Raw genomic sequence first — 17,764 nt, forward strand, 5'->3', positions numbered from 1 at the left:
CAATCTGGACTTCTAGTTCCAAAAGAGGCTTAGCTTCCTATATGTGGCTACCCCCACATCACTGGAATATCCCATCATTGTAAGGAAAGACATTTTTCTGTTTAAACACACGTAGGGTTTCAAAGCAAAAACCTATTTTTGAAAAACTAATAAAGCCCTGTCAGGAATATTTTTGGTAACTTCTACAAAATCAAATTGGTCCTAAACATAAAGTCTGTGTTATTCGTTGGTGGTACATAATTTATCTGCATTGTTTTGTTACTGATGCTTATTTGAAGTTAAGTTTTACATACATGTTTCTCATTTTTTTATTTAGACATTGTCTTTTCTGATGACCAACAAGAAGACGACTCTATTGGTGCCTGTCCAGATCAACTGTACGTTAAATTTTGGATTACTCACTTTTCTTCCTCTTTATTAACTCTTTTCTTCAAAACGGGAGAGCAAATGTAATTGTCCAACTATGGCATATATTTTTAGTTTTTGTGCAAATCTTGTAATATGACACTTAACGTAATTGACTTGACACTACTTTCATAGAGTACTGAATGTCACACCTTGTATTAACAGCACTGTAAGTTGGACATGCTCTGGCTACCACTGAAGCAGCAAGAAAACACAATGAGAAAAAATCACTATAATAATTTCCCAAAAAGCTGTCCTTGGTTAAATCCTACATAGAGCATGTCTATTTATTTCAAGCATATAGATATTAACTCGCTATATGACAGGTTAGGTTTGCTTACTGAGCTGGTGCTACAGAAAACTGAATCTTTACTCAAAGCACATTGATCGGTGTACGGGTATAGTTTACCTAACCAAGTCTGACCGTCAGAATGGACAGATCAGGTGTATGATATTATTAAGGTAACTTAACAACACATAGTTAAGTCATTTGCAATGTGAATTTGTCTTTGATTTTTTATTTTTTTTTTATCTCTGTTCAGAGGTACAACATGTATAGTTTTATGGAAAAAATAACTTGATATTTCTTTGGTGTGTTATTAAATAGTTTTTCTAAGTTGTGGCTTCAGTGGTACTCCAACAATGTTAGAGGTTTTACACGACAAGATACTTTTGACAGGCACCTTGTAACCTCTAATTGCCCATAGCTGATTTTCCCGATGCTGACGATCAATTTTTTAAAGTTCAGATTTTGAAAAAAATATAGTGTGTCACTTACATTTAAATGATCAACATGGTCCAATGAATATTCCTTTCCATAAATCCATGATAAAATCAGAAAAAAATTGTGTCAAACACTCACATTTGAACAAATAATGTGTTTTTCTTTTCAGACAACATTGCCGGAAGTGAAAATTTGAATATCACGTGATTTTGTGGTGAATACAAAAATGGATTACATGCAATGTTCTACAAGCGGAACACAATTTGAAATCCATATCATTTCATTTCGTTTGAAAGCCCCTCAGATAATTTATTTCCACCGAGGAAGCCATATTGTAAAAGTAAGCAAGAGAAGCGCTACAGCGACATAGACATGTATTTTGCTGGATATTTCCCGTAATATACTATATATATATATGTGTCTGTGATATACATCTGGGATTTATATTACATCAACTGTGAGTAGACACTGTTGTCATGAACTGTCAACCACTTAATTAAAGATTTTCAAGCCTATATTGTTCCGCACAGATTTCAAGCGGAACCTGCATCAAAGAATTAATGCTTCGGAAATAAGAGGTCGCAGTCAGCAAAATCAAATCCGATAGAAAAAAGGCCGACCAGCGGCCTCTTATGTTATAGGAGTAACTTCAGTGGTAGCTATACCCAGCCCCATCATACAAACCAGTATTACCTGGTGGACCAAGTGATGATTAAAGGTCTATTTGACTGCTACTTGGTCATTATACTGTCTGTTTGAATGTATGGCCAGATGTCGGATTATATGAGCCCATCTTTTTTCCTGTTCTGTAGTTCAGTCCCTGAGAATCAGGTCAGTCTAGAAGAAATATTGTTGCTGGAATCAGGTGATGAAGAAAACAAGACTGACGATGATGATGATGATGGCGATGACGATGATGATGGCAAAGAAAAGAAAACATCGATGAAAAAACACACCAGGCGAAAATGGTCTGATGAAGAAGTGGCAGAATTGAAAAAGTATTTCCGTAACTATCTCGATACCAAAACAACACCAAGAAGAGCAGATATTGACAAAATCAAAAAGGTCATTGTGAAAAAAGGAGGTATTTTGTATCATCGAGCAAACCACTTGATCATCAAAAAAATTTCCAACATGAACCATGCAAATCATTGATATGTTGGCACTCTGTGGGGACAATTCAGTACTATTGTATAACCGTGCAGGTGACATTTAGGTAAACTAAGCAATGTTAACAAGTTTTTGTCCCTGAAAGCAAAATACCTGTAGTTGTATTACTTAGATTGATAATAAAGCTTTCGTGTTGTAACAAAACAATTTTCCAACACAAATAGACTTGATATACGTCGGAGAGCACAGGACTGACCCCAGGCAGAAGATTTGCTCTTTTGACATTTAATTCAGGTTTCACACACTCCGGTTAACGTGTATGAGGCCATTACATTGCAATATGTAATATACTGGTTATATGATTATTTAGTTAGATGAATTATAAGACACTTTCATCACTTCTTAAGCAATTTGATGGATAATAGAGATTGCAATACTGACTGTTAAATAAACTTCAGAAAAAAAATCAGAGAAATAATTGGCCACATGTGTTGTGCTAGAGGTGGGGCAATTAATGTAGATTAGAAAAATGGACACAGCCACTGTTAGATTTTTATTGAGTTTGAAGTGAAAACATATTTTTTTGTTGTTGATTGTGCTGGCTTTGACATTTATTCAATTAAAGTAGATAACATTTTCATTATTTTGATGAAAAGGGGAAAAAAGTATATAGTTCCTAGGCTGACCATGAGAACAGTTAATATTATGAATACATTTGTTTACATTATGGTTTAATGATACCATGGTTTAAGAAAAAAAACTATGTTGACTCTTGTGAAGATAATGCACATTAATTTTCTGAAGTATGTAAGTTGAAGTGTTCAATTATGTTTTGTTATTTTCATACCAGAATAACAAAACTGTTTTAAATTGCTCTTCTGAATGAGTGCTTATGTTCATTACCTGAAGATTTTGTTAAAAATTTGTTTCAATATGATTTGAATATGTGTAAAATAGCACATTAAAATATTTGATGACTGCTGGTATCATTTCATGTTAGTCGCAGTGTTGAATAGCACAATAAAGTGATTACAGAATGTACAGGTATCCTTTTATGTTTGTCAGGTAAATATGTTATATAATCTCACTGCCATAAGAAGGATTCTCTACACATAACTTTATTTCTGACCAATGTAAGCACATGGCATAAAATATCACGTAAGCATCAGTATACTAAAAAAAAGCAATATACCTAACTTTTTTAACATCTGAGTGAAGGTAACAAGACAATTTTATAATAAATTGGATAAATGCATGTGATTTCACTGATTTGAAACATATATCATTAGAACTAGTTTTTGTTCCAGTGACACCATTGCGTTAATTGTCATTTTTTGATGCCTTATGGGAATTATTTTTCTACCAGTGCTTTGTCAAACAAAATGAAGGTTAGTGTAGAGATAATGGTAGGTAATGAGTGAACAAGGCTACAGAGATTGCCAGGAATGTCTATTAATCAAAGAAGACCAGTAAATATACTCCATATTGTGCTTTTGGTTTGATTTTGGAGCTGCAATATGTTTGTGTATGCCTTGCCTGATGCCAACTTTAGAGTGCTACCACACTGAAGCATCCTGCCTAAGGCCCCCAGCAGAACACCCCACCCGGTCACATTAAACTGACAGCGGGTGAACCAGTCATTCCATTTCCACAATGCTGAGCGTTAAGCAGTGAGTAGTAACTTCCATTTTTAGAGACTGGTATGTCTCTACCAGGAAACTGAAATAAAAGCCTTCCTCAGAGGGCGAACGTTCAACAAAAAGGCAAAAAGTGAGGTGTCCTTAACAATTATCATTTTTCGAGATGACTCCTAACATTCAGATAGTTTGTTTGTGAATGCATACTTTATTTTTAATTAATTTGCGACATATGAACAAGGGCAATGTCTGTGTGACCTGACCCTTTGCACCCTTTTGTTGGTGACTAGAATGTGACATGCACATGGACAGTGCTTATGTGACACATATGTTCACATGACCTCTTGAAGCTGTATTTTATGTGGCATGCATGTGGACAGCGTTTATGTGACATGCACCTGGACAATATTTATGTGATTATGCTTCGTACTGATCATGTGGACATGGTTTTGTATGCGTCCAAACTTAAAGTGACATCTGTATGGATGATACATTTGTAATTACGTGACACTTTGCACGTCTATACTTAAAGTGACATTTGTATGGACGATTATTACGTGACACTTTGCACGTCCATACTTAAAGTGACATTTGTATGGACGATACATTTGTAATTACGTGACACTTTGCACGTCCATACTTAAAGTGGCATTTGTATGGACGATAATTACGTGACACTTACTGTGTTCAAACTTAAAGTGACATCTGTATGGACGATACATTTGTAATTACGTGACACTTTGCACGTCCATACTTAAAGTGACATTTGTATGGACGATAATTACATGACACTTTGTGTGTCCAAACTTAAAGTGACATCTGTATGGACGATACATTTGGAATTACGTGACATTTTGTTCGTCCATACTTAAAGTGGCATTTGTATGGACGATAATTACGTGACACTTACTGCGTTCAAACTTAAAGTGACATCTGTATGGACGATACATTTGTAATTACGTGACACTTTGCACGTCCATACTTAAAGTGGCATTTGTATGGACGATAATTACGTGACACTTACTGCGTTCAAACTTAAAGTGACATCTGTATGGACGATACATTTGGAATTACGTGACACTTTGTTCGTCCATACTTAAAGTGACATTTGTATGGACGACACTTTTGTAATTATGTCACACTTTGTGTGTCCAAACTTAAAGTGACATTTGTCTGGACGATACATTTGTAATTACGTGACACTTTGCACGTCCATACTTAAAGTGACATTTGTATGGACGATAATTATGCGACACTTTGTACCTCCATACTTCAAGTGACATTTGTATGGACGATAATTATGCGACACTTTGTGCGTCCATACTTAAAGTGGCATTTGTATGGACGATACATTTGTAATTACGTGACACTGTGTTCGTCCAAAATTAAAGTGACATTTGTATGGACGATAATTACGTGACACTTACTGCGTCTAAACTTAAATTGACATCTCTATGGATGACACATTTGTAATAACGTGACACTTTGTTCGTCCATACTTAAAGTGGCATCTGTATGGAAAATACATTTGTAATTACGTGACACTTTGTGCGTCCATACTTACAGTGACATTTGTATGGACGATAATTACGTGATACTTTGTACGTCCATACTTAAAGTGGCATCTGTATTGACGATAATTACGTGACACTTTGTTCGTCCATACTTAAAGTGACATCTGTATGGATGACACATTTGTAATAACGTGACACCTTGTGCGTCCATACTTAAAGTGACATTTGTATGGACGATAATTACGTGACACTTTGTTCGTCCATACTTAAATTGACATCTGTATGGATGACACATTTGTAATAACGTGACACTTTGTGCGTCCATACTTAAAGTGACATTTGTATGGACGATAATAACGTGACACTTACTGCGTCCAAACTTAAAGTGACATCTGTATGGACGTGGATACATTTGTAATTACGTGACACTTTGCACGTCCATACTTAAAGTGACATTTGTATGGACGATAATTATGCGACACTTTGTACGTCCATACTCCAAGTGACATTTGTATCGACGATCAATTTGTAATTACGTGACACTTTGTGCGTCCATACTTAAAGTGACATCTGTATGGATGATCATTACGTGACACTTTGTATGTCTATAATTAAGGTGACATTTGTATGGACGATAATTACGTGACACTTTGTATGTCCATATTTAAGGTGACATTTGTATGGACGATAATTAAGCGACACTTTGTGTGTCCAAACTTAAAGTGACATTTCTATGGACGATAATTACGTGACACTTACTGCGTCCAAACTTAAAGTGACATCTGTATCGAAAATACATTTGTAATTACGTGACACTTTGTACGTCTATACTTAAAGTGACATTTGTATGGACGATTATTACGTGACACTTTGTACGTCCATACTTAAAGTGACATTTGTATGGACGATTATTACGTGACACTTTGTACGTCCATACTTAAAGTGACATTTGTATGGACGATTATTACGTGACACTTACTGCGTCCAAACTTAAAGTGACATCAGTATGGATGATACATTTGTAATTACGTGACACTTTGCACGTCCATACTTAAAGTGACATTTGTATGGACGATTATTACGTGACACTTACTGCATCCAAACTTAAAGTGACATCTGTATGGACGATTATTACGTGACACATTGTACGTCCATACTTAAAGTGACATTTGTATGGACGGTATTTATGTGACACTTTAAACCATGGTAACATAAGTATCATTTGTGAGACCACGTTGCTTTGTACGTCCATACTCCAAGTGACATTTCTATCGACGATCAATTTGTAATTACGTGACACTTTGTGCGTCCATACTTAAAGTGACATATGTATGGATGATCATTACGTGACACTTTGTATGTCTATAATTAAGGTGACATTTGTATGGACGATAATTGCGTGACACTTTGTACGTCCATACTTAGTGACATTTGTATGGATGATCATTACGTGACACTTTGTATGTCCATATTTAAGGTGACATTTGTATGGACGATAATTAAGCGACACTTTGTGTGTCCAAACTTAAAGTGACATTTGTATGGACGATAATTACGTGACACTTACTGCGTCCAAACTTAAAGTGACATCTGTATGGAAAATACATTTGTAATTACGTGACACTTTGCACGTCTATACTTAAAGTGACATTTGTATGGACGATTATTACGTGACACTTTGTACGTCCATACTTAAAGTGACATTTGTATGGACGATTATTACGTGACACTTTGTACGTCCAAACTTAAAGTGACATTTGTATGGACGATTATTACGTGACACTTACTGCGTCCAAACTTAAAGTGACATCAGTATGGATGATGCATTTGTAATTACGTGACACTTTGCACGTCCATACTTAAAGTGACATTTGTATGGACGATTATTACGTGACACTTACTGCGTCCAAACTTAAAGTGACATCTGTATGGACGATTATTACGTGACACATTGTACGTCCATACTTAAAGTGACATTTGTATGGACGGTATTTATGTGACACTTGGTAACCATGGTAACATAAGTATCATTTGTGAGACCACGTTGCAGAGTCACATAAATTTTTTAATAAGTGTCACATTAATGACAGTCACTTAATCATCTATTTGTGGGTCCGTCCGTCCGTCCGTCCGTAAACAATTCTTGTTATCGCTATTTCTCCGAAAGTACTGAAGGGATCTTTCTCAAAGTTCATATGTAGGTTCCCCTTGGTGCCTAGTTATGCATATTGCGTTTTGAGACCAATCGGAAAACAACATGGCCGACAGGCAGCCATCTTGGATTTTGACAATTGAAGTTTGTTATCGCTATTTCTGAGAAGGGCTGAAGGGATCTTTCTCAAATTTCATATCAAGGTTCCCCTTGGTGCCTAGTTATGCATATTGCGTTTTGAGACCAATCTGAAAACAACATGGCCGACAGGCAGCCATCTTGGATTTTGACAATTGAAGTTTGTTATCACTATTTCTGAGAAAGTATTCAAGGGATCTTTCTCAAATTTCATATGTAAGTTTCCCTTGGTGCCTAGTTATGCATATTGCATTTTGAGACCAATCTAAAAAGAACATGGCCGACAGGCAGCCATCTTGGATTTTGACAATTGAAGTTTGTTATCACTACTATTTCTGAGAAAGTACTGAATGGATCTTTCTGAAATATCATGTAAGTTTCCCTTGGTGCCTAGTTATGCATATTGCATTTTGAGACCAATCTGAAAACAACATGGCCGACAGGCAGCCCTCTTGGATTTTGACAATTGAAGTTAGTTATCACTATTTCTGAGAAAGTATTTAAGGGATCTTTCTCAAATTTCATATGTAAGTTTCCCTTGGTGCCTTGGTGCCTACTTATGCATATTGCATTTTGAGACCAATCTGAAAATAACATGGCCGAAAGGCAGCCATCTTGGATTTTGACAATTGAAGTTTGTTATCGCTATTTCTGAGAAAGTACTAAAGGGATCTTTCTCAAATTTCATATGGCGGTTCCCCTTGGTGCCTCGTTATGCTCATTGCATTTTGAGATCAATTGGAAAACAATATGGCCGACAGACCACCATCTTGGATTTTGACAATTGAAGATTGTTATTTCTATTTCTCAAAGTACTGAATGGATCTTTCTCAAATTTCATAAGTAGGTTCCCCTTGGTCCCTTGTATTGCATTTTTGGACCAGTCTGTCCTGAAAACAACCTAGTAAACAAACAGCCATTATCGTTAAATCTCAAATTTCTTATATAGCTAGGATTCCCTTGTTTGAAAAGTACTGGAGGGACGTCTCAATTTGCACAGATAAGTAAAATGAAGAGAAATCTGACATGGAACCTATGAAGATCATTCAATGGTGGGCGCCAAGATCCCTCTGGGATCTCTTGTATAAATGAGACTGGTGTGGTGCCAGAGGGGCGGGGCCCCAAATAGGGAACTTTTGTGAATTGTTGCTATAAAATACTACTCCTTTACCCATGGGTGGATTACAACTCAATTTAATGTGAAACATCATTGGGGAGTACGGTCATATTTTATATAAGTGAGGCTAGTATGACCGCTGGGGCCCGATAGGTGGGGCTCCAAAAGGGGAACTTTGATGAAATTTTGCTATAAAATCCTACTCCTCCCTAACACTTTGGTGGATTTCAACCAAATTTAGTGTGAAATAACATTTGGGGAGGGCAATCATATTTTTATATAAATAAGGCTGGTCTGACCCCTAGGGCCAGAGAGGCTGGACCCCAAAAGGGGAACTTTGATGAAATTTTGCTTTAAAATTCTGCCCCTCCTAAACCCCAAAGTGAATTATTACCAAATTTGGTGTGAAACATTATTGGAGGACAATAATATCTAATGTAGATGAGGCTGGTGTGAGCCCTAGGGCCAGATGGGGCTGGGCTCCAAAGGGGGAAATTTTGTGAATTTTTGCTATGAAATCCTACTTCTCTCTAACCCTTGGGTGGATTATTACCAAACATGGTGTGAAACATCCTTTGGGAAGGAAGGGTGATCATATTTTATATAAATGAGGCTAGTGTGACCTCTGGGGCCTGAGGGGTGTGTCCCTGCTGTAAGTGTTTGTCAGATGACCGTTATGGCCAATGGGCATCTTGTATCATTTTGTTATTGCAAATGTAATTGCATATTTTCAACATATACAAACATTTTTATTACTTGTTTGCACCTGTAGGCAGATGTATAGTTTCAGGGATCACCATGATTTTCAAAAAAGATAAGTTTTTGACAATTTTTTTCTGAACATGTGCTTTTGTAATTGTCATGCAGTATCGCTGTGCGATGTTTTCAGAAACATCAATTATAACGAGAAAGAATAGATATTTAGTTATGTTGTTTTATTCAGTTCTTAATAAATATGCATTTTAATCATTTGCGCACTCATTGTCATACATATCTTGTAAATTAAATCAAAATAAAATCTGTCATTTCAGTGTTTAACCAACTGTTTTTCAAACCACTCGTGCCTTAAATATGTAAATTTTAAAATTGAGCTGATAACATGTGATGCATTTTAAAATATTAAACTGTTATTTCTAGGTCTCTGTCATTGCAAAAGTAATTTCCCTTGATGAAGTAGATGTCAAAGAAGTAAGAGGAAATGTGCTTCCTTTTCGAAAAGCCAGAATTGCAGATACCACAGGGGCTATAACATTGATGTTATGGCAAGACCACACACAACAACTCCAAGTTCCTCAAGTGTACAGATTTACTCAATTAGCAACCAGATATTTTGAAAATCACACACTGACAACAACACCATCTACAGTAATTGAATTGTCTGATGAACAAATCAATATTGAAACAATTTCAGAAGAACGACAAGACGCTATCATTCATGGAACAATATCAAATGTTGTTGTAACAAAGTCATCCCAATCCAGAAAAAAACAATCACTGACAAAGGTGCAACCACCAGTAATATTGTGAGATGCACTCATTGTGCTATGAAACAGCATGCAAAAAAACCTCAATATTTCTCATCACATAAAAATGAATGTGTAAACAGGTTAAACTGACCATTTTTAACCCTCCCTTAACACTTTTCTTGTCTAATGAAAACAAACTTCAGATGCTTCAAGATGTTGAAGAACTTGAGGACTTTCTACTTGGAGCTGAAGGCCTCAAATTCCATTATTCCAACGACTTTGTAGTTAACAAGATGGTCTCTGTACCCCATACTGCTGTATCACCAGCTAGTACGGTGGCACGGTGCACAACCTCTTCATCAACAGACGCATCACCAACATACTGTTGAATTGTTTGAACTTTTATTTTTAAGTAATTTTTTCATTATATCATACATACTGATTTTAGTCAACTTGCTATATAGCTGGTAATTGTTCTTCTTTCAAAATGTTTTGAAGAAAGATTGCAAAATAAACATAACAGCTGGCAATGCAAACACCCATCAATTTACAGATCTGAAAAAAATATCACAATTAATGTAAACATATTTTAGTAATGCATCTTGCATGATCATTGTATGTAAACATATTCCTATTGATCCCAAGAATTATACCTGCTGCCCCCATTGCATGATCGTAAGAGGCGACTAAACTTGGGATCTTATCTTTTCCCTTCTTTCTTAACAACTTTCTTCCTAATGTCTCCCTTGACAATGCCTCACTTTTGGTCTTTAGTTGAGCGTTCGCCGCTGTGAGGAAGGTTTTGGGTTCTGTCCCCTAGCCGATACATACCAGAGTCTTTAAAAATGGTAGTTGTTACTCCTGCTTAGCGCTCAGCATATTTGGAGTGGGACGACTGGTTCGCCCGTTGTCAGTATAATGTGACCGGTTGGGGTGTGCTGCTGGGTGTCTTCGGCAGTATGCTTCAGCGAGGTAGCACTGTAAGTCGACAAAAGTTCCGGCCTATCACAAGGAGACTGAACACGAACTTACCACACGCATGCATGTCGCACGCACGAGAGGCCGTCCTTAAATGACCTTAGCTGTTAATAGGACGTTAAAATAAATAAACCAAACCAAACTAAATCCAGCATACTATTGGCCTAATGCCGCAGCCTCCCAAAACACAGATACGCACTTGCCACACACATGCATGTCGCAAACACGGGAGGTCGTCCTTAAATGACCTAAGCTGTTAATAGGACGTTAATCAAATCAAACCAAACCAAACTATTGGCCTAATATCGGGTCTTGGAGACACTTGGCTATCGCATAATCATTGTTTAAAGATTTAAGCCTATTTCACCATGTGATCCTGAATGTAGGTCAAGGTCATTCATTTGAACAAACTTGGTAGTCATTTATCAAAGGATGCTACATGCCTAATATCAAGTCCCTGGGCCTTTTGGTTATTGAGAAGTTGTTTGAAGATTATAGCCTATTTGATCCATGTGACCTTGAATGAAGATTGGGGTCATTTATTTGAACAAACTTGGTAGCCCTTCCCTCTAGCATGCTACAGGCCCAATATAAAGTCCCTGTGCCTCTTGGTTATTGAGAAAAAGTCGTTTGAAGAGTATAGCCTACTTGACCTTTGTGATCTTGAATGAAGGTTGAGGTCATTTATTTGAACAAACTTAGTAGCCCTTTACCCTAGGATACTACAGGCCTAATATCAAGTCCCTGTGCCCTTTGGTTATTGAGAAGTTGTTTGAAGATTATAGCCTATTGGATCAATGTGACCTTGAATGAAGGTCAAAGTCATTCATTTGAACAAACTTCGTAGCCCTTCACTATAGCATGCTATAGCATGATCAATGTGACCTTGAATGAAGGTCAAGTTATGGTCTCCTTGCTACAGAGACAATCGACGAGACGAGGTTGTTCTTGCCCGTCTTAGGATAGGCCATACATATATAACGCATTTCCTACGTATTGAAGCGTGAGGACCAACCCCAGTGCATCGTGTGCAATGAACCATTTACCGTCAAACACTTTCTATTGGATTGCATTGATCTACAACTTGCAAGAGAGAGTTTTTACAACAGCATGGCAAGTCTGAAGACTCTGTTCGATTATATTAGTAAATACAAAATTTTGAACTATCTGAAAGTTATTGGTCTTTATCACAAGATTTGACTAACCATAGCCACCTTTTGATTTTAAACCTATCGTGAGTGTACCAATAAATATCTACATTTTTTTTAATATTGCGTTGATTTATGTCATTTTGTCTTTTGCCGTTTTTGCTCGTATTTTTAATCACTTATTTTGGCCCTAATGACCTTTATAGTGTTGAGGGGCCGTTAAACATTCTAACTAACACGTTCATTCACTCTAGCATGCTACAAGCCCAATATCAAGTCTCTGGGCCTCTTTGTTACCGAGAAGAATTTGTTAGAAGATTATAACTTATTCGACCTTTGTGACCATGGTATATACATAGTGCTCATAATTGGCTAATATCAAACAAGATCGTTACGCAAGAAGGGTGATACTGTATCATATGTAAAACATGATTTCATTTCTTAGTAATGCACGGAATTTGAACAGTTCTCGAATTAGTTTTTTTTTTAAATTCTTCCAAATCGTAAGTTTCAGCATGAAATAGTACAAGTGCAATAACTCCATTCAATATTGACAGATATAATAAAATTAGCATCAGTTTCTGTAATTTCTACATGCTCACCACGTTTCATTACAAAAGGCTCATGGGAGCATGCTTTGCTCACATGGATATCTGATTAGTTTTAACGAATAGCAGCTATATGTTGTATTTTACATTATTTACTCTGTTGAGCTCCACCCATGAAGACATCACAGTAGTATCCGGTATATTATTTGTGGACATTCTGAAACTATTCATAACTAGTTGTGTTTTAAATAAAATTTGGACAAATGTCCGAGCAACAGACATATGGACGCCCGACGCCACGCAAATGCATAAGCTGAGCATTTGGTCCAGGTTAGTTAACAAATACAATGAAATTGAAGTGAATTATACTCTGGCAGACCGAAGTGTGCATGGACAGAAGGACGCTACTCATTGATGTCATATGAAACATTTAACTTACACTGACCGATAGAAAACAATATCTGTCGTTTGTAAACTCTTCCGTTTCTCCACAGACATCCTTAAGTCTTCTTGGTCATTACTTGAAAATCTGTATGATATAACAAAGAAATGTGAATCAGTTGGTTTGGTTTGGTTTATTTTGTTTAACGTCCTATTAACAGCTAAGGTCAATGCAAAGATAGACCCATCCTTCATATCCAGTTCAACAATTACTCATCTTTTTTTTCTTTTTTTTTAATTTTTAAGTTGAGCATTCCTACATTTTTCCCTTTTAAATGCTACAGGTTCGTCGAGAGTATACAACTTATCATAACTCTTGGATATCGCGGATGACGGCTACCTATCAATATATCACCTAGACTTCAACAGAGCTGATAATCATGCTTCATTCATTATTTCACATGTACTTCATCCATTGCTAAAAAATGTTATAAGTATTTGTTTACATTTAATTATGTCATTGCAATATCGTAACATATCCAGCGAAAGCAATCTAAACGAGGCCCCTGGGGCTTGCATCACTCAACTAAATTTATCATTATTTGGAATACATGGCAGGTGGGCAACACTATTTGGGCACCTTTAGTGTCATGTTCACCATTTATGAAAAATATTCCCCCCATCTAACTAGGAGGTTTTCCACCAAATTTGATAAATATCGTAACAAGACTTCTCGACTGCTGCCCTGCAGGTAGGGCGTAAGAATTTTTCCGCATAAACGTCCCATAATAATTTTATGTCATATAACATCAGAGAAACACAACAATTACATATACATCATTTTAATTGGTTTCACCAATACCCTGATAAAATACCATGAAGCACTAACAGTCATTATATAATCTGGTTAAAAGACATTGTATAACATTATAATACCTGTTAATCCAAGATTACGGCTCTTCTTCACAACATATCTTACACCCTTTTCAATTTCTTGCTTCTATATGAAGGAAAAGGCTCCATCTTCATCATGAAACACTTCTTACATTTGCCTAAAAATTACACCTACTTGTTATCAAACTTTAAGAAATAAATGCATCAGTCAAATAATATATATTTCGTAGATCATACTTGAACAATGTTATAATTTCAATAAAATACACAAACAACATTTATAGCTTCATAATTATCGTCTAACACTTATATTATATGTAAATGACGATTCTATGTTAATCAACAAATGAGGAATACAGCTTGAGGGGGCCACATACATTCACTGATTGATATATGCAAAAATTCCCTTGACAGTTTTAGGGTCACCAACTATATCTAACTTATATACTGCTGTCCTTGGAACATACCCATGTATATAAGTATCAAGTCATTACCTTACTAATATGGACCGTGAGGAAACCCAACTTCAATGAGTATTTCAGAACACCATCCTGATCAGGAAGACTTTTGGTTCGGTCCCCGGGTCGAGATATAATGTGACCGAGTAGAGTGTCCTGCAGTATGCTTCAGTGAGGTAGTCCCGGCCTATCACAAGGAGACCTATCACACACATACCACAGCCTCCCAAAATACACGTACGCACTTTCCACACGCATGCACATCGCACGCACGGGCATGATGGCAATTGGACACCACAAATTCTATTGGTACAGAAACTAGGGAATGTCATCATGGACCACAGCGTTCACATGGAAAGAAACGGGTATGTATAATAGAATGCTTTTGCACTGTGTATGAATTGCAAATTGATTGATTGCGGATTTACTACTTTAAGTGTGCAATGAAGTATCCAAATATATGATGAAATCAATGCTATTCCATGAATGTTTACAAAGTGATAAAGTTTAATGTTTTGTTATTGACTTAAGCAGAGATAACAGTTTATGAATATTCATCATATTTTGTAAAATCCTTCTTATGCAAATCATTCTATGCTTGGTTTGGTTTGGTTTATTTTGTCCCATTAACAGCTAAGGTCATTTAAGGACGGTCTCCCGTGCGTGCGACATGCATGCGTGTGGTGAGTGCGTGTGTGTTTTGGAGGCTGCGGTATATTCGGGTTAAGTCTCTTTGTAATAGGCCGGAACTTTTGCCGATTTATAGTGCTACCTCACTGAAGCATACTGCCTAAGACAACCAGCAGCACACCCCACCCGGTCACATTATACTGACAACGGGCGAACCAGTCGTCCCACTCCCAATATGCTGAGCGCTACTGGCTCATTGACCTTATGGGGCGCTATTTCAATCACACCACATATGAATTAAGATTGATTTGACCGATTGTGCTTTAAAACAAATTAAAAAGTTCTTTTGAACAAGTTCGTGATTGAAGGCAGTTTGGTGCATTTACACGGAGGGACACTATTCGTTTTGAACTCATGAGCTGTTGTTGATGCTGTTGTTGATATTGCATGATAAGTTAACCCTTAGAAATTGATGTAAGTTTTAACTTGAATCCATAATCAGAAATGGCAGCAATAATTGCTATTTCCTAGAATAATAAAAAGAAAATAAGAAAAAAAAACAACATCGTTTCCAGTTGCACTGCTGACATTTATATGAGAATTTTTATGGATGCTTATGAAGGACCGCCCAATTAGTGCTATTTGTTGGTATGCAATATCTTTGTTATTATAACCCTAGTCAATTAATGTTTCTTAACATTGGAAATGTGAATATATGCAGTTTCTTTATAGTTGTGTGCTAATTCATATATGAACATATCATGGTTGATTTTGATATGTTAAACACTAATAAGTATTATCAGAATAAATTGAAATACATGTATGTCATTAAAAAGTTTTGATTGCAAAACTATTTAATGATATATTTTAGCATTTGTGTGACTTTTGAAAGACATTTTGTTATGTAAATTTCTGGAGTTGTTGAGTATGTATAAGTAATGTGATAATTAAAACTACATAAATTGCTGAAGTTAAATAATTGTTCTGAAACTGGTTGAAGGGATTTAATGTGGGTGTAAATACCCTTCAGTACCAAATTCATTCTTCCTGGCCAACCATATATTGGTTTTTTTTCGTAGGCTCAGTTAAAACATAAACAAGTGCATAAATGAAGGCTCGTCAATAAAAGTACTTAATTAATCTTTTTTTTTTCGTTAGCAGGTTATACCATACAGATGGATAGAGAAGTTTCAATGAAGATTCGGTCATATGTAGATGAAGGTGTTCGAAATGTGGCCGAAATGAGGAAACATTTGGCCACATTTGTCGAAAGCGAGCTTCTGCCTAAATATCCTGAAATCATGAAAACCAACAGACGTTTCTATCCAACCAATCGTGATATAAGAAATAGCATCTATAGATGCTTGTCAGAGACCAGGTAACGGGTAGCTGAGAAAAAACGTTTGTAAATACATTATTTTTCCATGACCCGTCGTCTGTCTGTCAGCATTTGCTTTGAATTGGTAACAGTCGAGAAGTTTGGTTTGGTTTGGTTTATTTTGTTTAACGTCCTATTAACAGCTAAGGTCATTTAAGGACGGCCTCCCGTGCGTGCGACATGCATGTGTGTGTTTGGGAGGCTGCGGTATGTTCGTGTTAAGTCTCCTTGTGATAGGCCGGAACTTTTGCCGATTTATAGTGCTACCTCACTGAAGCATACTGCCGAAGACACCAAGCAGGACACCCCACCCGGTCACATTATACTGACAACGGGCATATGAAAAACAACATGAAAAAACCGTTGATACGTGTATAACGCCCCTTTCACAGGCCATCGTCAATTCAAAGGTAACGAATGGAATAATAGCAAAATTATTTGATGCCGATTAATGAACTTATCATCTAAAATATTCCAAGTATGTTAATTTCACCACAAGAGTGACAAAAAGCAATTAATCACATGAAGTGATTTTCAGAATGAATGGTGTCTAATTCTCACGGTGTGGTTTTAGACAATTACAGGAAACACCATCCATCGTTCCTCATGTCGATCAATAATGGCCAAATCATCGTAACATTTAAATTACCCTTTGGATCGCGAAGAAAAAAAAATATCATCTATATGCACCGTTAACGGAAGAATTGCATCGTGCATTCAAATACCATCGAATGTGGACCTGTTCTATCAATTTTGTTTTCAAAAGTTTACAAAACGAAGATCGCATTTATTTTATCGGCTCGTTGTGATAAAATTGACAAAAACTGCGAACTTAAAACAACCGCAACGGCATTTCATTTCGAGCGGAACCGAGGACATTTCGAACAAAGCAAATGGTTATCTGGTTTACAACAAATACTTTATTTACATGGATTTGGCAAACCATAGCACAACACTTGAAAGATGAAAGGATGCGAATTCTGCGCTTTTCATCTTCCTTGCAGTACAATGATCAATTCAATCGGAGTAACCACGGATAGGTCTGTTTCGCAATGATATCTACCTGGTCGGAAAGTAGAAGTACAG

At 36.5% G+C, this 17,764-nt stretch overlaps 1 pseudogene; it reads left to right on the forward strand.

Annotated features, from left to right (window-relative positions):
* The window catches only part of LOC117341399, a 35,245-nt pseudogene that overhangs the window by 6,038 nt on the left and 11,443 nt on the right, over window positions 1-17,764 (forward strand).

This window comes from Pecten maximus, chromosome 13 (assembly GCF_902652985.1).
Source record: "Pecten maximus chromosome 13, xPecMax1.1, whole genome shotgun sequence".
Classification (NCBI taxonomy): domain Eukaryota; kingdom Metazoa; phylum Mollusca; class Bivalvia; order Pectinida; family Pectinidae; genus Pecten; species Pecten maximus.